The 22360-nt window shown below is 46.9% G+C and overlaps 1 pseudogene; it reads left to right on the forward strand.

The window, feature by feature from the left end:
- Positions 1–22116, forward strand: part of LOC134342593 (basic proline-rich protein-like) — a 40632-nt pseudogene extending 18516 nt beyond the window's left edge.
- Positions 22117–22360: the final 244 nt, after the last annotated feature.

Genomic DNA, 22360 nt, shown 5'->3' on the forward strand with positions numbered 1-22360 from the left:
ATTTTCCGTTCCTTTTATATGTGTTATTTTAATAATCCTCTAAGACCAGGCTCCAACTTAGCAATCTTTTGTTTTTATCTTTCATAGTGGCCAAAAACACTAATGAGTTGTGATCAGTGGTTTTCGTCCCGGACACAGATAACAAAGGTCGTCCCACACCAACTTAGCATTCTTTGGCAAGGGCTTAGTAAGAGGGTGGGTAATATCCGCAAAATAAGTTTTTGCAAAACTTCCGATAGTACCCCACCATCTCCAAGAACCTTCTCAGGGCTCTCTTGTCTGTCGGGGTGGGGACTTCAGAGATAGCCCGCACCTTAGCTTGCATCGGAGCCAGCTGCCCCTATCCTTCCACAAATCCCATATTAGTGACTTTTGCGTGGCCGAATTCACTTTTTGCGAGGTTCACTGTCAGGCTGGCTTCAAACAGCCGTTTAAACAGCGCCACACTGTGCTCCTCCCACGTGTCACTCCAGACCATTACATGGCCAATATACGCTTCTGCGTTCTTTAGCCCTTTTGTCACTGAATTAATCATCCTATAGGAGCTCACTAGGCTGACCTGATGTGACGACAACACCATATCCTGGCTCTTTGCATCGCCTCTGGACATCCGGACATACGTGTGTGTGCCGTTTAATTAGCTCTCTTAGCGGGTCGCTTTGTTCAGGGATTAAGGGAGAGACCTTATCAGCAAAGCTGGCCAAAACAATAGACTCCTCCCATCTGGTCGACACCATACTTATCTTTTCAAAATGGGTTTTCCCCTTATCAGGTGGCACCCTAGCCTCATTAATTTCCGTGATAACACCGACTAGGTTTGTTCACCTATCGTGGCAAGCTGTTAGCATACCAAAAGCCTGTAACTGTGTTCGCTCACGTCTACAATAGTCAATAACATCCTTCCTCCTGTGTGGCCAGTAGATTCCGCCGACTGTTTTCCTCCCCCCAAAATGTCCACCGAGGGGTATCTTGTGGGCCAGGTTAAGAATCTCATCCCCATAAATTTTGGCACCACCCCCCATTCCTCATCTGCAGGCACGGTACTTGGTCTCCATTTCTTCCTTAGCATTCCCTCCTCCACACAATAGCCCACTGGCTCCGTTTTTAATTCTGCTTTGGAGAGAGCTGTCTCCGTCAAAACCATCAGCTCCTCGTCTCGCTCCTGTGCCTGTACAAATTCCTTCCTTGCTAATGATAAATCCACCTTAATTTCCGTTTCACTATGCTGCTCCTCACTTTCTAACCCCTTCTGATACAAGGCTGGTAAAAACGTCTCAGCCAAAGTTATATTCACTTCGGCAGCCTTTCTGGACATGCGCCGAGTCACTGCGCAAACGGGATAAACCTGAGAGTCCATGGGCGGGGCCTCAATGCTGGCAGACAGGCCTGTCAATCTTACTGCTGGGTACACCTCTCCGCCGGCGAGGTCATTACCGAGTAAGACCTCCACGTCTTTCATCGGTAGTTCGGGCCTCACCCCGATCGTGACCGATCCAGAGACCAAGTCGCTTTTTAGGTGTATCTGGTGCAAAGGTACTGCTTCAGTTCCTTTTCCAATGCCTTTTATGACCCTGACCTCCCCAGTCTGAGTCTCTGAACTAAAGTCTAACACAATCTTTAATATGAATGACTGACAAGCTCCAGTGTCTCTCCAGATCCGTACTGGAACTGGGTTTAACCCCTCCTTCACCAACACCAATCCGGCCGAGATAAACTTCTCGCACCCTTCCTGAACTTTATCAGACCTCTTCTCTCCTAGCGGTTTGCTTACCAGCTCAGTACAGCCAGTCGGAACCGTTGTTTTCCCTTTTCCTGTCTCCTTCTTTGGGGCAAAGCACCTGGACACAAAGTGTCCGACTTTCCCACAATTATAGCATACGACCCCAGGAGACTTCCTACCAAACTGCTCCCTGTCTACCTTATCCTTCTCACTAGTCCCCGGCTTACTTTCTGACTTTTCTGGCGGACTCTCCCCGCCGTCCTGACTACCCTTCTGGTAGCCTTTACTCGGGGTAAACTTCGTTTTATGTGTCAACGCGTACTCATCCGCTAATTTAGCAGTTGCGGCTAAAGTGTCTGCCTCTTTATCGTCTAGGTAGGGTCTCATAACTTCAGGGACACAACCTTTAAACTGCTTAATCAGGATGAGCCGTAGCAGTCTGTCATAATCCCCATTGACCCCTTTTGAGGCGCACCAACGCTCACAATATGTCTGCAGCTCACGGGCAAACTCTAAACACGTGCGGCCCCACTGCTTCCTCGCATTCCGGAACCTCTGCCGGTATGCCTCCAGGACCAACTCATAAATCCTGAGTATGGCCTCTTTCACCACCTCATACCTCTGGGCATCTTCTGCAGACAAAGCCGAGTAAACTTGTTGGGCTTTTCCTTTAAGTACACTCTGAAGCAAAACAGCCCACTTATCCCTCGGCCAGTCCTGACTTGCAGCAACTTTTTCAAAATGGAGAAAGTACCGATCAACATCGGTCTCGTCAAATGGGGGAACCAGCCTAACCTCCTGGGTCGCCCTGAACCCTCCACCTTGGTTCGGCATGGGCCCCTGCGCTGCCATCATCTTTAACTTCTCCAGCTCAAATTCCCTTTCCCTCTGTTTCTCCAACTGCCTCTCTTCTCGCTCCAAACTGCCTCTCTCTCTCTTTCTCCTGCCATTCTAACTGCTTCTCTCTCTCTTGCCATTCTAACTGTTTCTCTCTGTCTTGCCGTTCTAACTGTTTCTCTTCATGTTCTAGCTGTCTTACCCGGAACTTGTGCTCGAGTCTCAATTTTTCCATCTGCACCTGTACTGCGTCTCCACCAGGTTTTCCAATAGATATCACCTCCAGCTCCCCTTGGGGAAACACACCTTTAGATACATAATGCTCTATGATAGCTCTGTGCATCTCCTCTCTCCTCACTGTCGACTTCCCCTTAAAAAGATTCAACCGTTTGGCCCCAGCTGCCAATTCTGATTTCCTGGCATCCTCTAATGCTTCCAAGGTCGGTGCCTTTAGAAATTCCTCAATCTCCATTTCTGCTGTTTGCCTTTTCTTTCTTTTGGAAATGTTAACCCAATCAATTTACCCCGTCTCAAATTTAGCGTTCAAAATCCCGGATGAGAACCCCACTTATGTTACGTACCCCGTAACTGGGTTGCCAAACCAGCAGAAATGGACCACTTAGTTGGAGTCTGGATTACTGGAACTAAGAAAGTTTTATTAAAGAAATAAGTAACACAGTATTCTAAACTTAAGGATATAAATGCAACGGGTTAGCAATGATAAAACACCTGTACACAGAACTAGGATAATAGGAATCAATCAAGCTCTATCGCAGTCTAGGGGTAAAATGATCAGTCTCAAGTAACACAGAGTTCAGTTCAGTTTAGTTCAGTTCGCAGTAATCGCTGTTGTGCCGTTGGGGAGAGAGAGAGAGCGAATGATGATACTCAAATCGGATTCAAACAGACCTTTGATATTCCTCGCAGTTAGCTTTCGGGCGAGCCCTTTGTAATGTCTTCTGAGGTCACCGACTATGACCCCTCCGTTCTGGATACGATTGTTCTTCTGCGGTGAACCCGGCACCCAGGCAAGGGCGGACACACACACCAGGTTCCCGCCGATCGTACCTTTCCACCCTGTGCGTCTATGGTCGGTCCCGCGACCAGACCTCCAAAACTCCCACCAACTTGTTGGGGGGGGCACAACGCACTTCCAGGGTCTCGTTATCTCGTGGTGTTGTGGTGTGCCCCTTGCCTTAGCGAACCTGTTCCTTTTATCCCCCTGCTGGGGTATCGCCTGTCCATCAAACTTCAAACAGTTTAGGTTCAAAGCAACCGGTCTGACAATACTCGGAACTGTGTCTCTTTTCGTTAATCTCTCTCATCTCTCATATTAGCATTTTGAATGTTTCACCATTGTCTCTTTTATCGGCATCAATCTTCAGATAACTTAGTCTTTTGTCACAGTGAGAGGAGAAAATGGCGGCGCGACACAGCGCGCTGCCACTCTAGTGATAAATATCTGTTATTTGTCAAGTAGGGTGCCATGCACAATTCTGATTTGATGGAGAGAGACGTGAGAGCATTGAGGAACATCTGGTGAAACTTCTGAAATGCCTGTTCCTCTGCCGCTGCTACTGTGTGATCCAAAATCTCCGGAGAGGAAGGCCCCGAATCCTCAGCTTTGCTTGTTGCTCAGCGGTTGGGGTGGGGTCGAAGCGCTCGGCAGAGATGGTGCTCGGTGTCAGAGGGCTGGTCGGAGGCTCGAAGTTTTCGGATGAACTCAGAGTCGGACTATGGTCGGGTGCTTCCAGGATGCTGCATCGGCAAGTTTGCGGCGCTGGAGGCTCATGGTAGGGAGAGTTTCTCCCTGCTACCATCTGTGAGAGATGTTGGGGCTATTGGGACTTTCAGACTTTTTTTTAACCGTGCCCATGGTCTGCTCTTATCAAATTATAGTATTGTTGTAACTATATGTTAGAATTATGTGGTTTTAGTTTTGGTCTGTCCTGTGTTTCTGTGATATCATTCTGGAGGAACATTGTACCATTTTTTAATGCATGCATTTCTAAATGACAATAACGAGGACTGACTGTCCTCATAATCTAATCTAAATGCACTTTCAAGTTGAATACAAGAAGGTAGAATACCGTATTTAGTTTCCACATCACCTGAACTCAACCTCTGAAGCTTTACTGGGTAAATCATTGGCTTTAGGGTCTTGGACTAAAGAAGAGGGAAAATCTTTGCCAGAGCTGTAGCCTCCCAGTAAGTCTGTTATGTTTGTCAGATGATAAAATGGGATTGATTTGGCCAATTAAAACAAAAAATGGCAGATGCTAGAAACTTGAAATAACCCAAACTTAAAACCGTGGTGATAATCAAGTGGAGTATTTTCAGCACTTGGTTTACATATATCTTTGTAAAATTGGTTTATAGTTTGAATGGACAGATTTACAAATCACTAAAGGCAACTTGGATGAGGTGACAAAAGGGAACCGGGGCTGATAGAATGAAAAAGTAATGAGGGGGAAATGGACTCTGAGCACCCTGTGAGGTAGCCAAAAAGAGGTAACTGTAAGTAGTATCATAGAAAATAGGTGCAGGAGTAGGCCATTCGGCCCTTCGAGCCTGCACCGCCATTCAGTATGATCGTGGCTGATCATCCAACTCAGAACCCTGTACCAGCCTTCCCTCCATACCCCCGATCCCTTTAGCCACAAGGGCCATATCTAACTCCCTCTTAAATATAGCCAATGAATTGGCCTCAACTGATTCCTGTGGCAGAGAATTCCACAGATTCACCACTCTCTGTGTGAAGAAGTTTTTCCTAATCTCGGTCCTAAAAGGCTTCCCCTGTATCCTCAATCTGTGACCCCTTGTTCTGGACTTCCCCAACATCGGGAACAATCTTCCTGCATCCAGCCTGTCCAATCCCTTTAGGATTTTATACGTTTCAATCAGATCCCCGCCCTCAATCTTCTAAATTCCAGCGAGTATAAGCCTAGTTCATCCAGTCTTTCATCATATGAAAGTCCTGCCATCCCAGGAATCGATCTGGTGAACCTTCTTTGTACTCCCTCTATGGCAAGGATGTCTTTCCTCAGATTAGGGGACCAAAACTGCACACAATACTCCAGGTGTGATCTCACCAAGGCCTTGTACAACTGCAGTAGTACCTCCCTGCTCCTGTACTCGAATCCTCTTGCTATAAATGCCAGCATACCATTAGCCTTTTTCACTGCCTGCTGTACCTGCATGCCCACTTTCAATGACTGGTGTATAATGACACCCAGGTCTTGTTGCACCTCCCCTTTTCCTAACCGGCCACCATTCAGGTAATAATCTGTTTTCCTGTTTTTGCCACCAAAGTGGATAACTTCACATTTATCCACATTAAATTGCATCTGCCATGAATTTGCCCACTCACCTAAACTATCCAAGTCACCCTGCATCCTCTTTACATCCTCCTCACAGTTAACACTGCCGCCCAGCTTCGTGTCATCTGCAAACTTGGAGATGCTGCATTTAATTCCCTCATCCAAGTCATTAATATATATTGTAAACAACTGGGGTCCCAACACTGAGCCTTGCGGTACCCCACTAGTCACTGCCTGCCATTCTGAAAAGGTCTCGTTTATTCCCACTCTTTGCTTCCTGTCTGCTAACCAATTCTCTATCCACATCAATACCTTACCCCCAATACCGTGTGCTTTAAGTTTGCACACTAATCTCCTGTGTGGGACCTTGTCAAAAGCCTTTTGAAAATCCAAATATACCACATCCACTGGTTCTCCGCTATCCACTCTACTAGTTACATCCTCAAAGAATTCTATGAGATTTGTCAGACATGATTTTCCTTTCACAAAGCCATGCTGACTTTGTCCAGTGATTTCACCGCTTTCCAAATGTGCTGTTATCACATCTTTGATAACTGACTCTAGCAGTTTCCCCACCACCGATGTTAGGCCAACCGGTCTATAATTCCCTGGTTTCTCTCTCCCTCCTTTTTTAAGAAGTGGGGTTACATTAGCCAACCTCCAATCCTCAGGAACTAATCCGGAATCTAAAGAGTTTTGAAAAATTATCACTAATGCATCCACTATTTCTTGGGCTACTTCCTTAAGCACTCTGGGATGCAGACCATCTGGCCCTGGGGATTTATCTGCCTTTAATCCCTTCAATTTACCGAACACCACTTCCCTACTAACATGTATTTCCCTCAGTTCCTCCATCTCACTGGACCCTCTGTCCCCTACTATTTCCGGAAGATTATTTATGTCCGCCTTAGTGAAGACAGAACCAAAGTAATTATTCAATTGGTCTGCCATGTCCTTGCTCCCCATAATCAATTCACCTGTTTCTGTCTGTAGGGGACCTACATTTGTCTTAACCAATCTTTTTCTTTTCACATATCTGTAAAAGCTTTTACAGTCAGTTTTTATGTTCCCTGCCAGTTTTCTCTCATAATCTTTTTTCCCCTTCCTAATTAAGCCCTTTGTCCTCCTCTGCTGAACTCTGAATTTCTCCCAGTCCTCAGGTGGAGCCACTTTTTCTGGCTAATTTGTATGCTTCTTCTTTGGAATTGATACTATCCCTAATTTCCCTTGTCAGCCACGGGTGCACTACCTTGATTTATTCTTTTGCCAAACTGGGATGAGCAATTCTTGAAGTTCATCCATGCAACCTTTAAATGCTTGCCATTGCGTATCCACCGTCAACCCTTTAAGTGTCATTTGCCAGTCTATCTTAGCTAATTCACGTCTCATACCTTCAAAGTTACCCTTCTTTAAGTTCAGAACCTTTGTTTCTGAATTAACTATGTCACTCTCCATCTTAATGAAGAATTCCACCATATTATGGTCACTCTTACCCAAGGGGCCTCTCACGACAAGATTGCTAATTAACCCTTCCTCATTGCTCAAAACCCAGTCTAGAATAGCCTGCTCTCTAGTTGGTTTCTCGACATGTTGGTTCAAAAAATCATCCCGCATACATTCCAAGAAATCCTCTTCCTCAGCGTCCTTACCAATTTGGTTCACCCAATCTACATGTAGATTGAAGTCACCCATTATAACTGCTGTTCCTTTATTGCACACATTTCTAATTTCCTGTTTAATACCACCCTCAACCTCACTACTACTGTTAGGTAGCCTGTACAGAACTCCCACCAGCGTTTTCTGCCCCTCAGTGTTATGCAGCTCTACCCATATCGATTCCACATCTTCCCGGCTTATGTCCTTCCTTTCTATTGTGTTAATCTCCTCTCTAACCAGCAACGCCACCCCACCTCCTTTTCTTTCATGTCTATCCCTCCTGAATGTTGAATATCCCTGAATGTTGAGCTCCCATCCTTGGTCACCCTGGAGCCATGTCTCTGTGATCCCAACTATATCATATTCATTAATAACAATCTGCACTTTTAATTCATCCACCTTGTTAGTAAATGCTTCCTCTGTAAAATGATTACCTGGCATTGCTTTATGCCAGTTCTCTCTTTCTATTTTAAAGAAGCATAATTATGGTATTTATTTATTCATAGGATTTAAGCATTACTGACAATAAGTTTTTTTCCTGAATGTTGCTGAAGCCATTTCTTACAGTAATCTCTAGTAATGTCTTTCTTTTTGGATGGCAACAGTAGTAGCCAGCTATTGCAGTCCAACAGATGTTCAGTAACTAATTGTAATGATCAGTGCCTTGGGAAGCCACTGCCTCGTTGTGTTAATCCCTGATAGAAACTGTTTCATCCTGGCAGTCTATTTCTGCTGACTTTCAAGAATGATGCAATTGGAGATCTCCAAAGAGCTGATTTGTCCTTGATTGCTTCATTTTTGATAATGGTCTCTGATACTGCAAGTGATGTCTCATTTCTAGAGCAGCAACTTTGATACATTTGATGAATGCAGAGAGATTAATCTGCCTCTTGGCCAAAGCACACTGACTTACTATATTTCACGGATATTTTTATCAAATGAAGAATAGATTATCCATGTTCACATACCTAAAAGTAAAGTTTGATGTTTGCTGCTTCTGTCTCCTCGTCCAGACAGGTTTCTTTGACCATCACACACTTGTCAAAGTACTGTAAGTTCTAAACATCAAAGAATCTCTTTTTTGAGAGCCTAAATGCAATGAATGAAATTTTCTGAACATTATTGGTGTTCCTGTCTTACAATGGACCAGATGGAACACTATAATTCTTAGATGTGTTCATTAATCTACACATTATTATCCAGAGGTTTAGTTTCCAGGGATCCTTTCGAGATATCCACTTGATCAGCATGAAAAGTGTAATGGCTTATAAGAATGGATGTGGAGTAGACCAATAAGTATCTGTTATACTGCTAGCTCAGTGGTCCCCAACCTCCGGGCCGCGGACCGATACATTGCCGCGAAGAATGCAGCAGTGCAGCAGTGGCTGGGATGCACCCAGCACATCTTTAAGAAAAAAAACAAAATAAACAAGCTAATTAATTTGGTGCTGCCCGGCACGCAAATGTCGGCCCAGATCAGCGGCAACACAATTGGCAATCGCCTCTGGCCTGGGCTGACATTTACGTGCAGGGTGGCACCTAATTAATTAGCTTGTTTATTTTGGCTTTTTTCTTAAAGATGTATCGCGGCAATGTATCGGTCCGCGGCCCGGAGGTTGGGAACCACTGCTAGCTGACACCTACAAGATCAATTACGTTAAGGAATTGTCAGGGCTTCCCTTGTAATGAAAAAAATTGTGCTGGTTGGTTTTTAGCAAAGAGACAGATTTCAGGGGAAGGTTCTTTCGTTGCCAATTGAACCTATGTTTTGATGAAAGTGTTTAGGAACCTCAGAGTAGCATTTTTCACGTGAATATAGTTGCTTCCATGGATAATGATGTCTATTATTTAGAATCTACTGTTATCGGCCTTTTGTGGATATTATTATATTACTTCTCAGCTAAGTCATTTTAGCAGTTTTGATCTCTTTGATGCATATCAAAGAGAGATTGGGTGCTATGGTACTGTAGCGGTTACAGGTGTCCCCCGCTTTTCGAACGTTCGCTTTACGAAGCCTCACTGTTACGAAAGACCTACATCAGTTCCCTGTTTTCCCTAACAGAAGGTGTTTTCACTGTTATGAAAAAAGGCAGCGCGTGGGAAAAGCAGCGCGCAAAAAAAGGAACGCATGAAAAAAACAGTGCACGCCCCAAGCAGCTGCTCTCCTCCGGATTCAGAACGGCATTTCTGGCTGGCATTGCTTTAACACGTACCTGTGAGCATCTGTGCTTTATCTTGATTTATCTTGAGCATCCGTTTGCAAGATGAGTTCTCAGATGTCGGAAAAGCCTCAAAGAGCTCGTACCGGTGTTATACTTAGCGTAAAACTAAACATAATTAAGTGTTTCGATCGTGGTGAACGAAGTAAGGACAAAGTGAGTTTGGCATGTGAAAGTTGACAAAGATGATGTTGAAGAGGTTTTGGCATCCCATGAACAAGAACTGATAGATGAAGAGCTGATGCAATTGGAAGAGGAAAGGATAACAATTGAAACCGAAGCAACTGCGTGAGATTTTCACTGCAATGATAAAGTAAGACTTTAATTTTGAAAGGTTATGTCGGTTTAGGGCATATTTACAAGATGGTTTACAAAGAACTGTATGATAGAAAAATGCGCGAGGCTAAGCAGTCAAGCATACTGTCATTTTTCAAGCCTTCCACATCAGCCACAGCAGACGACGAACCTCGACCTTCGACATCGAAGCAGGCAGACATAGAAGAAGATGACCTGCCCACCCTGATCGACGATGAGAAGACACCCCAGTGTCCCACCACCCCAACCCCCGGGTCGCGGACAGATAACGATTCGTGGAGAATGCAGCGGTAGCCGGGAGGCACCCAGATCGTCCTTAAGAAAAAAGCGGAAATCAACAAGCTAATTAATTAGGTGCCACCTGGCACGTAAATGTCGGCTCAGATCAGAGCCGATTGCGTCGCCTGTGATCTGGGCTGACATTTCCGTGCCGGGCGGCACCTAATTAATTAGCTTGTATATTTCAACTTTTTTTTTAAAGATCTGCTGCGTGTTCCTGGCCACTGCTGAACCCCTGCATGCTTCGCGGATCAGTATTGGTTCGCTGCCCGGAGGGTGGGGACCACTGCACCACCCCAACCTCCGACGACTCAGTCGAACACACCATCATCAGTGGGCTCGGCGCTGTCTTCCTGATTCCCGTAAGTGATACTACACTGTACATACATTATTTCTACTTTATATAGGCTGTGAATTTTTAGGTGTTATTTGGTATGATTTGGCAGCTTCATAGCTTAAAGGTTACTGGAGAGTGTTTTTGCCAAGAGCGCTCGCGTGAGATTTTCGCTATGGAGAACAGTGCAGCAATGATTGTGGAAAAGTATTTCTACTTTATATAGGCTGTGTATTTATCATATCATTCCTGCTTTTACTATATGTTACTGTTATTTCAGGTTTTATGTGTTATTTGGCATAATCTGGTAGGTTATTTTTGGGTCTGCGAATGCTTACAAATTTTTCCCATATAAATAAATGGTAATTGCTTGTTTCCTTGACAACATTCCAGCTTACGAACCATTTCATAGGAAGGCTCTACCTTCGGATGGCGTGGGAAACCTGTATTGTGATATTATTACTGCCTGGGCATTGGAGTTCAGAGTCCATTTCTGATACTAAACACAAAATAATCTGCAGATGCTGGGGTCAAAGCAACACTCACAACATGCTGGAGGAACTCAGCAGGTCGGGCAACATCCGTGGAAATGATGAGTTGACGTTTTGGGCCGGAACTCTTCGTCAGGTCTATAGGGGGAAGGGGCAGAGGCCCTATAAAGAAGGTGGGGGGAGGGTGGGAAGGAGAAGGCTGGTAGGTTCCAGGTGAAAAACCAGTAAGGGGAAAGATGAAGGGGTGGGGGAGGGGAAGCAGGGAGGTGATAGGTGGAAAAGTTGAAGAAGGAATAGGGGAAAACACAATAGGTAGTAGAAGGAGGTGGGACCATGAGGGAGGTGGTAGGCAGCTGGGGAAGGGGCAGAGTGACATAGGGATAGAGGAAGGGAGGGGGAGGGAATTACCAGAAGTTGGAGAATTCTATGTTCATACCAAGGGGCTGGAGACTACCTAGACGGTATATGAGGTGTTGAACATAGAATTCTCGAACTTCCGGTAATTCCCTCCCCCTCCCTTCCCCTATCCCTATGTCACTCTGCCCCCTCCCCCAGCTGCCTACCACCTCCCTCATGGTCCCACCTCCTTCTATTGTGTTTTCCCCTATTCTTTCTTCACCTTTCCTGCCTATCACCTCTCTGCCTCCCTTCCCCCACCCCTTTATCTTTCCCCTTACTGGTTTTTCTCCTGGAACCTACCAGCCTTCTCCTTCCCACCCAACCCCACCTTCTTTATAGGGCCTCTGCCTCTTCCCCCTACAGTCCTGACGAAGGGTTCCGGTCCGAAATGTCAACTCATCGTCTCCACCGATGCTGCCCGACCTGCTGAGTTCCTCCAGCATGTTGTGATTTCTGATACTATCTGTAAGGAGTTTGTACCTCCTCTCCATGGTCTTTCCCCGGTTGTTTTCTCCAGGTGCTGTGGTTTCCTCCCATGGTCCAAAGGTGTACAGGTTAGAAAGTTAATTAGTCATTGTAAATAGTCCTGTGATTACGCTAGGATTAAATAGGTGGGTTGCTAGGCGGTGCGACTCGCCAGGCTGGAAGGCTCTGTTCCATACCGCATCTCTAAATCTGTACCATTCATAGTTTTCCTAACTTCACAGATAGTATTAGAGAGGACTTCCTGGACACAATACATCCAAGTATATGACTGGGTTATTGTTAACAATCACATGGTGCAGAGTATATGGTCAGAGTTTTGAGAGTTTCTAGTAAAATTGTACGCTATTATCACTCCTTGCATTTAGGGCTTAATCTAATATTGATGCCAATATTTGGGTCTTATTTTATGCTTAATTTTTTATGGGAATATTGATTTATAGCACAGGTATCCTACCTGCCCATTATGCTGTTGGCTTTAAGGAGAGCAATGAAGGTCCTCCATCTCTGGTGGTGTTTAGGGCTTCCTTCATCTTGCCAGTAGTTTCCACTTGGTTTTCACAACTCTCAGCCACGCAAGTCCCAGGTGGAGACTCAGGAAAACCATCACACGCAGATGTAGAAAGATTCTTCATTGCTGTTTCCATAAGAGTTTTGTTTTACCATTCAGGGTTGTTAGCCCTGAGATGAACCTCTGAACCTGAGAGGACCAGTGGACCACTCTTAGTCTGTCCTCTACCTTTTAACCTGTTTGGCATGGGTGACCCTACCAAGAGCCAAAGCATAAGGGCCTGATTCCAGCCAACATAGCTCTCCAAGTCTTTAGGGCACACAGATCTCCAAACCACGACAAGGTTGTGGTCCTCTTGGAGGATAGAACAGGTACAGTGTGCATAAAAGTGTTCCTGATGGAGATGATAGTTAGCAATATGTAGCAACTGTTGTAAGAAGAGTGATTGGATTGGTCAGATCTGTTTGCATAGTTTAATCATTGAGGCTACAATCTCAGAATACACACTAAAATGAAAGACATTTAAAACTGACATAGGAAGGAATTCCAGAGAATGCTAAGCCTGTGGAATTAGCTACTTAAGAACACACTGGAGGCCAAGTCATTGAACATACTTAAGGAGGAACCAGATACTACAATGGCAATCAATGCCAATGAGAAAAGACAAGAAAATGGTATTGAGTTAGCTGATGAACCATGATAGTTCAGGCCAAAAGGGTCAAATAACTGAGTCCTACTTTCAATGTTCCTTTGATTCTCCATAATCTCTTCACTTGCAACATAACTGTCAGCTTGAACTTTCATCGTCCTATAAGCATCAGTCAGAAAAGCCTAATTCTGCACATCTCTGAACTGTACAACTCTAACTCTTTTTCTGTATTAGCAAATCCAATTAGTTCATATCAACACACCTTAGCTCCAGGCTACTATTATGAGATTCCAAATTTATTTCCCTGGAAAGATATGTGGATGGCAACCCTAAGACATTAGCTTCCAAGTCGAAACATTTTACATTCAACAACCACATAGTAACACCCTCCCTACATATAATCAGCCGCCACCCCTTCTACTCACCACCACCACCCTGCCCCCCGATGCTGGTTGGCAAAATATCACTGAACACATAGGTAGAAATCAAAATCAGATATTCAGAAGTTTGACCCACAGTACTGTGCCTTTCCTCCAGAAAGGACATGCAGAACTGTACTGCAGTGACTCGCTGCATGCTACACTCCACAGTCAAACCAAGGGAAGCAAGTAGGACACAGACAAAAATAAAGAAACATGCTTAAATAAGACCAACATCTTCACCTCAAGGACAAACCTTTGGTCTTGCTAACGTAAATGCTGTGTAGTAGATGCAGGAAAATTACTGGTGACTATTGGTTCAATTACAACAGAGCCAATGGCAACCAGTGAACCAGAGATCACTGACTTGATCATAAGATATTGAAGCAGAATTTGGCAACTCAGACCATCAAGTCTGCTCTGCCATTCCATCATGGATGATTTATTATCCCTCTCAAGCCTATTCTCCTGTCTTCTCCCCGTAATCTTTGGTACCCAGGCCAACCAAAAACCTACCAACCTTCACTTTAAATATACTCAATGACTTGGCCTCCACAGCCCTCCATGTTAATGAATTAAATAGATTCACCACCCTCTGGCCAAAAAAATTCCTTCTCATCTCTTCTAAATAGACATCCCTCTATTCTGAGGCTGTGCCCTCTGTTCCTCGACTCACCCACTATAGGAAACATCCACTCCACGTCCACTCTATCTAGTCCTTTCAATACTCCGTGGGTTTCAATGTGATCCCCCCACTCCCTCGTTCTTCTAAACTCCAGCAAGAACAGGCCCAGAGCCATCAATTGCCTCTCATATGTGAACAACTTTCATTTTTGGAATCATTCCATGAATGTCCTCTGGACCCGCTCCAATGCCTGCACATCTTTTCTGAGAAAAGTGACCCAGAACAGCTTAGAGTACTCTAAGTGCTGTTTAACCATAGTCATAGTCATACTTTATTGACCCCGGGGGAAATAACCATTGCCTTATAAAGCCTCAACGTCACATTCTTGATCTTATATTTTAGTCCTGCACAAAGCCTTCTGATTTTGCACTTCTGATTTTTGAATTTTCTCCCCATTTATAAAATAGTCTATGCCTTTATTCCTTCTAACAAGTTGCAAGACTATTCACTTCCCTACACTATATTCTATCTGCCACTTTGCCCATTCTCCTAATCTGTGTAAATCCTTGTGCAGACTCCCTGCTTCCTCAACACTACCTGCCCCTCCCCCTATCTTTCTATCATCTGCAAACTTGGCCACAAAGCCATCAATTCCGCCATCCAGATCATTGACATATAACGAGAACTGGTCCCAATACTGACCCCTGCGGAACACTACCAGTCACCGGCAGCTAACTACTATAGACCCTCTTTATTCTGAATCTTTGCCTCCTGCCAGTCAAGCAATCTTCTATCCATCATCTTTCCTGTAAAACCATGGTCCCTTTTCATGTTAAGCCACCTCATGTGTTGCACCTTGTCAAAGGCCTTCTGAAAATCCAAGTGAACAACATCTACTGACTCTCCTTTGTCTATCCTGCCTGTTATTTCCTTAAGGAATGCCAACAGTTTTCTCAGGCAATATTTCACCTGAAGGAAACCATGCTGAATATGGCCTACTTTATCATGCACCTTCAAGAATCCCAAAACCTCTTTCTTAGTAATGGACTCCAACTACTGAATTCAGGCCATCAGGCCTATAATTTTCTTTCTTCTGCCTCGCTCCCTTCTTAAAGAGTGGAGTGACATTTGCAATTTTCCAGTCCTCCAGAACCATTCAAGAGTCTACTGATTCTTGAAAATTCATTACTAATGCCTCCACAATCTCTTCAGCTACCTCCTTCAAAACCCTGAAGTATAGTCCATCTGGCACAGGTGACTTATCTACACTCAGACCTTTCAGTTTCCCAAGCACCTTCTCCCTAGTATTAGCAACTGTCTTCAATTTCTAACATATTGCTAGTGTCTTCCAGTGAATACTGAAGTAAAATACATATTAAGTTCGTCGCCATTCCTTTGTCCCCCATTAATAATTCTCCAGCGTCATTTTTCTGTGGTCCAATAACCACTCTCGTCTCCTTTTTACTCTTTATATATCTCAAAAACTTTTGGTACCCTCCTTGATATTATTAGCTAACTTCCCTTCATATTTCATCTTTTCTTTCCTTATGTTTATTTTGGTTGCGTTCTGTTGTTCTTTAAAAGCTTCCCAATTCTCTTAACTTCGACTTATCTTTGCTATATCTTATGCCCTCTCTTTTGCTCTTATACTGTCTTTGACTTCCTTTGTCAGTCATGGTTGCCTCATTCTCCCATTAGAATACTTATTCATTTTTGGGATATATATACTGTATATATCCTGCGCCTTCTAACTTGCTTCCAGAAATTCCAGACATTGCTGCCTTGCCATAATCTCTGCTAATGTCCCCTTCCAATCAGCTCCTCTCTCATCTCCCTTTACTCCACTGCAATACTGATACATCTGACTTTATCTTCTCCCTCTCAAACTGCAGAGTGAATTCTATCATATTATGATCATCCACCCCTAAGGGTTCCTTTACCTTAAGCTCCCTAATCAATCCAAAATTGCCTTTGCCACTGCAACCACAAGCTCAACCACAAGCCACTGTAAAAATCCATCTCATAGGCATTCTACAAATTCCACCTCTTGGGATCCAGCCTGATTTTCTGGTATGACTATCTGCATATTGAAATCTGTCATGACTATCATAACATTGCCCTTACCTCATGCCTTCTCTACTTCTTGTTGAAATTTCTATCCCACATCCTGGCTACTGGTCGGGGCCTGTATATAACTCCCATCAGGGTCTTTTTACCCTTGCAGTTTCTTAACTGTACCTACAAGGAATCTACCTACGTAACACCCATACCCAATTCTTCTCAACATTTTGCTCCCTCTCATCCAATGTTTCTTCAGTATCTAATCAATCCTAGTCAACTGCTGATCTGTTCCCCTATTCAGTTTCAACTTCTCAATTTCTCTACCAGTAACACCAACTGTACGGTGTGGTCTTTGCCATACAGTAAGTCTTGCTTTCACTGAAATAGAACTTGAAAACCTTTCACTCAAAGGCCAGACTAACGAGGCACTGAAAACAGTCACATTTTAAAAATTGATAACATCATGAAAGCATGAATCACAGCTATAGCTTTTTACATTATTTATACCAGATATTTTCTTAAGTTGAAATCGTATAATATCTGTACTTAGGCCTCTAACTATCTATACTTTAACATCTGTTAATTTTTATTTGATTCTTTATTATAATTAATGAATGTTGTTGTTTTGTTGCATGTCACCACACCTAATTCCTAATACATGTAAATGCATATGGTGAATCAAGTTGATTCTTGATTTGTCAACAATATTGACTTCTCCAATTTAATGGTAGCCATAATTCTGCTCATTTGCAAGACCAAAGATTCAAAGTACATTAATTGTCAAAGTATGTATACAGTATACAACCCTAAGATTCATCTTCCCACAGACAGCTTGAAACAAAGAAAACCACAAAACCCATTCAAAGAAAAATATCAAACCCACAATCATGTCATCGACAAAAAATGACCAAAAATCACATCGAACTACAAAGTCAATAAAAAGTCCAGGAATGTTCAGTTTCAGCTCAGTTCAGTTCAATCTAGCACTCTGTTGTTAATCAACTGCAGGCCGCAGAACCAGTCTGCGCTGATCAAAATCACACAAAATTGCAACAAAGTGAAAAAGCGACCAGAAATCAAAAACACATCATCATCACAGTACAGTTCACAAACTGTGTTGCGTAAACCTTGCCCAAGACCCAAAACTCTGGCACCCATTCTCCAGCAGCAATGTGAGACAGAGAGAGACAGATCAATCAATCTCTAATGCAGGCACCTTCTTCCAGCAGCAATGAGCGAGAGTAAGAGGAACTTGCAGGCAGATGACACTGAACATCTGCTCAACTACTGCTGTTGTCCTCATTGATTTCAATTGTCCTTGACACTTTAATTAGCAAGATTTGTGAGAAATGGGGAAGATTGCAGGCTTCTTGGCCTACAGGCCACACACTTCGCTCAAAACCTCTCCGAACTCCCTTGGAGTTAGCAAAGCGCAGGTTGCTCAATCGGCCTAAAAACACACCATCAAAATGTAGATCACAGTCTCCAATAGTAGATGAATCATATTTGAAAGAAGTAGTAGCAAAGGAAGTAAAAGAAGTAATTTCATGAACTGTCTGAAGGACATCACTTTCAGTTGCATTATTCGTTAGCGCCATCTTCTCCATTGCCTCGATTTGTAAACACTATTAACTTCTCCAATTCAAAGGCAGCCATAAATGTGCTCTTTCACAAAACCAAGGATGTTCCATGTTCATTGTCCCACCTATTACAAAGTATCACAAAAAATCTGAAAAATATATTTGTATAAGACGGTTGTTTGAATACTGAGCAGCAATTCAGTCTGCTGCAGGTACTTCCCTCAGTTGGAAACATGGATTAATAAAGGTTTTGCTTATTTTCTCAAGAAAAAAAAATGAATTAGATATCTAACTTCCGCACCTGGGTTTCTTATCTGTCAATAGATAGTGTGAGATGGTAGAATTGTCAGGACAGAGCTGGGCAAAATAGTTGCTTGGCTGTTATAATTTATGGTATCTGATCACTTCTGAATCAATCCATTACACATAGGGATACTGATATTTAGCGACAGTTCAACATTCAGATTTCCTAATGACACTATAACATTGAAATTGCGAAATATGATAGCAACAAAGTTATAAGGCAAACTGGATTATGATCTGAGTTAAGTTTTCCTAAACTTTACAAACTAATTAAATATTCTTGAATTGAATCCGGAGTGGCCACTTTATTAGGTATACATGCACCTGATCATTATTGCAAACATCTAATTAGCCAATCATGAGGCAGCAGCTCAGGGCATAAAGCATGCAGACATGGTGAAGAGGTTCAGTTGTTGTTCAGGCCAAACATTAAAATGGGGAAGAATTGTGATCTCAGTGACTTTGACCATGGAATGATCATTGGTGCCAGTCAGGGTGGTTTGAGTATCTCAGAAACTGCTGATCTCCTGGGATTTTCATGCAAACAGTCTCTGGAGTTTACAGAGAATGGTGTGAGAAACAAAAAAAGAACATTCAGTGAGCAGCAGTTCTGTCAGCAAAAATGCCTCGTTAATGAGAGAGGTCAGAGGAGAAATAGCCAGACTAGTTCAAGCTAACAGGAAGGCGACAGTAACTCGGATAGCCATGTGTTGAAATAATGGTGTGCAGAAAAGCATCTCTGAATGCACAATATCTTGAGCCTTGAAGTGGATGGGCTGCAGCAGCAGAAGACCACAAACATACACTCAATGACCACTTTATTAGGTACAGGAGGTAGCTAATAAAGTGGCCACTGAGTGTAAATTATCCTACAAACTGATGAAAAAATTGACCTGTGCAAAAAACTATACAAACTCAAGACTGCACCTATAACCTCCAGACTAATTCTAAGAAAAAAAAGGTCCACAAAAATAAGGTAGAATTTCTAATTCTAATTAATTTCTTCCAGAAATGAAAAATAGGATTACCATTTGTGGGGGTAGGAGATCACAAATATTAAACAACAGCAGAGCAGGGAAAATAGGATGCTGGTTTTCTTCAGCAATAAGCTGCACTAAATTCTAATAAACAACTACACAGATGGAGATGAAAAGCGCAGTTCCAACATTATAACTTTATTATTCAAAGCAATTTAAATGAGCTACCAACAGCATCTCAATGATAAACTCAATCTGGAGAGCCTTGCAATACTAAGTGTCTTACACAATCTATATGCCCCAAAACTAGAGATAACACAACCTGATAGATAAACCCATTTCTACACAAATTCCATTTGTAGTTGTGTGGGTGACAGCCCATACCAAAATGCTACTAGTTTGTTTGCTGTACTAGGAATACATCCTTTCTCCCTTTCCACTTAGGATTCACAGTAACTGTAATGCATTTACTTTCATGCCTAAATAACCATGTCATCTTTTGCCCTCACTAACCAATTCAGACCTCGGGTTTCTGATGTCACAAATGAAGAAACCAATTCTTTTTTGAAAAATGAATACTAATTCAAAATTATGGTAAACTTATTTTTTCAAAGAATTCTCTGCAAAGTTGATCATTGTGCCCCAATAACAATCTCCGACACAGTTCTATACAGAAAAAAACTGCAATTGAAATCCCCAAACCCCTCCACCACAGAAAAAACAGCACGAACAACAACACTAACCTCCTCCCTCAGAAAAAAACAGCTATAACAATCCCCAACCCCTCCCCTCAGAAAAAAACAGCAATAACTATCCCTGACCCTCTCCCCCACAGAATAAAAGAGCAATAACAATCTCTGACCCCCTCCCCACTGAAAAAATAGCAACAATATAATCTGCAATACAATCACTCAGAGACAACAGCAACACATCCACAATCGCTTTCCCACAGAAAAAAATGTGACCAACCCCTTCAAATGCAAAAAAGAACAGCGACAGCCCCCACGACCCCCCCCAGCCCCCACCACCCCCCAGCCCCCACGACCCCCCCAGCCCCCACGACCCCCCCAGCCCCCACCACCCCCCCAGCCCCTACGACCCCCCCAGCCCCTACGACCCCCCCAGCCCCCACCACCCCCCCCAGCCCCCACCACCCCCCCAGCCCCCACGAACCCCCCCAGCCCCCACGAACCCCCCCAGCCCCCACCACCCCCCCCAGCCGCCACCACCCCCCCCAGCCCCCACCCCCCCCAGCCCCCACCACCCCCCCAGCCCCCACGACCCCCCCCAGCCCCCACGAACCCCCCCCAGCCCCCACGACCCCCCCAGCCCCCACGACCCCCCCCAGCCCCCACCACCCCCCCCAGCCCCCACCACCCCCCCAGCCCCCACGAACCCCCCCAGCCCCCACCACCCCCCCCAGCCCCCACGACCTCCCCAGCCCCCACGACCCCCCCAGCCCCCACGAACCCCCCAGCCCCTACGACCCCCCCCAGCCCCCACCACCCCCCCAGCCCCCACGACCCCCCCAGCCCCCACGACCCCCCCAGCCCCTACGACCCCCCCCAGCCCCCACCACCCCCCCCAGCCCCCACCACCCCCCCAGCCCCCACCACCCCCCCCAGCCCCCACGAACCCCCCCAGCCCCCACCACCCCCCCCAGCCCCCACGACCTCCCCAGCCCCCACGACCCCCCCAGCCCCTACGACCCCCCCCAGCCCCCACCACCCCCCCAGCCCCCACCACCCCCCCAGCCCCCACCACCCCCCCAGCCCCCACCACCCCCCCCAGCCCCTACGACCCCCCCCAGCCCCCACGACCCCCCCAGCCCCTACGACCCCCCCCAGCCCCTACGACCCCCCCCAGCCCCCACCACCCCCCCAGCCCCTACCACCCCCCCAGCCCCCACCACCCCCCCAGCCCCCACGAACCCCCCCCAGCCCCCACGAACCCCCCCAGCCCCCACGACCCCCCCAGCCCCCACGACCCCCCCCAGCCCCCACGACCCCCCCAGCCCCCACCACCCCCCCCAGCCCCCACCACCCCCCCCAGCCCCCACCACCCCCCCCAGCCCCCACGACCCCCCCAGCCCCCACGACCCCCCCAGCCCCCACGACCCCCCCAGCCCCTACGACCCCCCCAGCCCCCACGAACCCCCCCAGCCCCTACGACCCCCCCAGCCCCCACCACCCCCCCAGCCCCTACGACCCCCCCCAGCCCCCACCACCCCCCCCAGCCCCTACGACCCCCCCAGCCCCCACGACCCCCTCCAGCCCCCACCACCCCCCCAGCCCCCACGACCCCCCCCAGCCCCCACCACCCCCCCCAGCCCCCACCACCCCCCCAGCCCCCACGAACCCCCCCAGCCCCCACGAACCCCCCCAGCCCCCACCACCCCCCCAGCCCCCACCACCCCCCCCCAGCCCCCACCCCCCCCAGCCCCCACCCCCCCCAGCCCCCACCACCCCCCCAGCCCCCACCACCCCCCCAGCCCCCACGACCCCCCCCAGCCCCCACCACCCCCCCAGCCCCCACCACCCCCCCAGCCCCCATGAACCCCCCCCAGCCCCCACGACCCCCCCAGCCCCCACGACCCCCCCAGCCCCCACGACCCCCCCAGCCCCCACGACCCCCCCAGCCCCCACCACCCCCCCAGCCCCCACGAACCCCCCCAGCCCCCACCACCCCCCCAAGCCCCCACGACCTCCCCAGCCCCCACGACCTCCCCAGCCCCCACGACCCCCCCAGCCCCCACGAACCCCCCAGCCCCTACGACCCCCCCCAGCCCCCACCACCCCCCCAGCCCCCACGACCCCCCCAGCCCCTACGACCCCCCCCAGCCCCCACCACCCCCCCCAGCCCCCACGACCCCCCCCAGCCCCCACCACCCCCCCAGCCCCCACCACCCCCCCAGCCCCCACCACCCCCCCAGCCCCCACCACCCCCCCAGCCCCCACCACCCCCCAGCCCCTACGACCCCCCCAGCCCCTACGACCCCCCCCAGCCCCCACCACCCCCCCAGCCCCTACGACCCCCCCCAGCCCCCACCACCCCCCCAGCCCCCACGACCCCCCCCAGCCCCTACGACCCCCCCAGCCCCCACGACCCCCCCAGCCCCCACGACCCCCCCAGCCCCCACCACCCCCCCCAGCCCCCACCACCCCCCCAGCCCCCACCACCCC

This window comes from Mobula hypostoma, chromosome 1 (assembly GCF_963921235.1).
Source record: "Mobula hypostoma chromosome 1, sMobHyp1.1, whole genome shotgun sequence".
In the NCBI taxonomy this organism is placed as follows: domain Eukaryota; kingdom Metazoa; phylum Chordata; class Chondrichthyes; order Myliobatiformes; family Myliobatidae; genus Mobula; species Mobula hypostoma.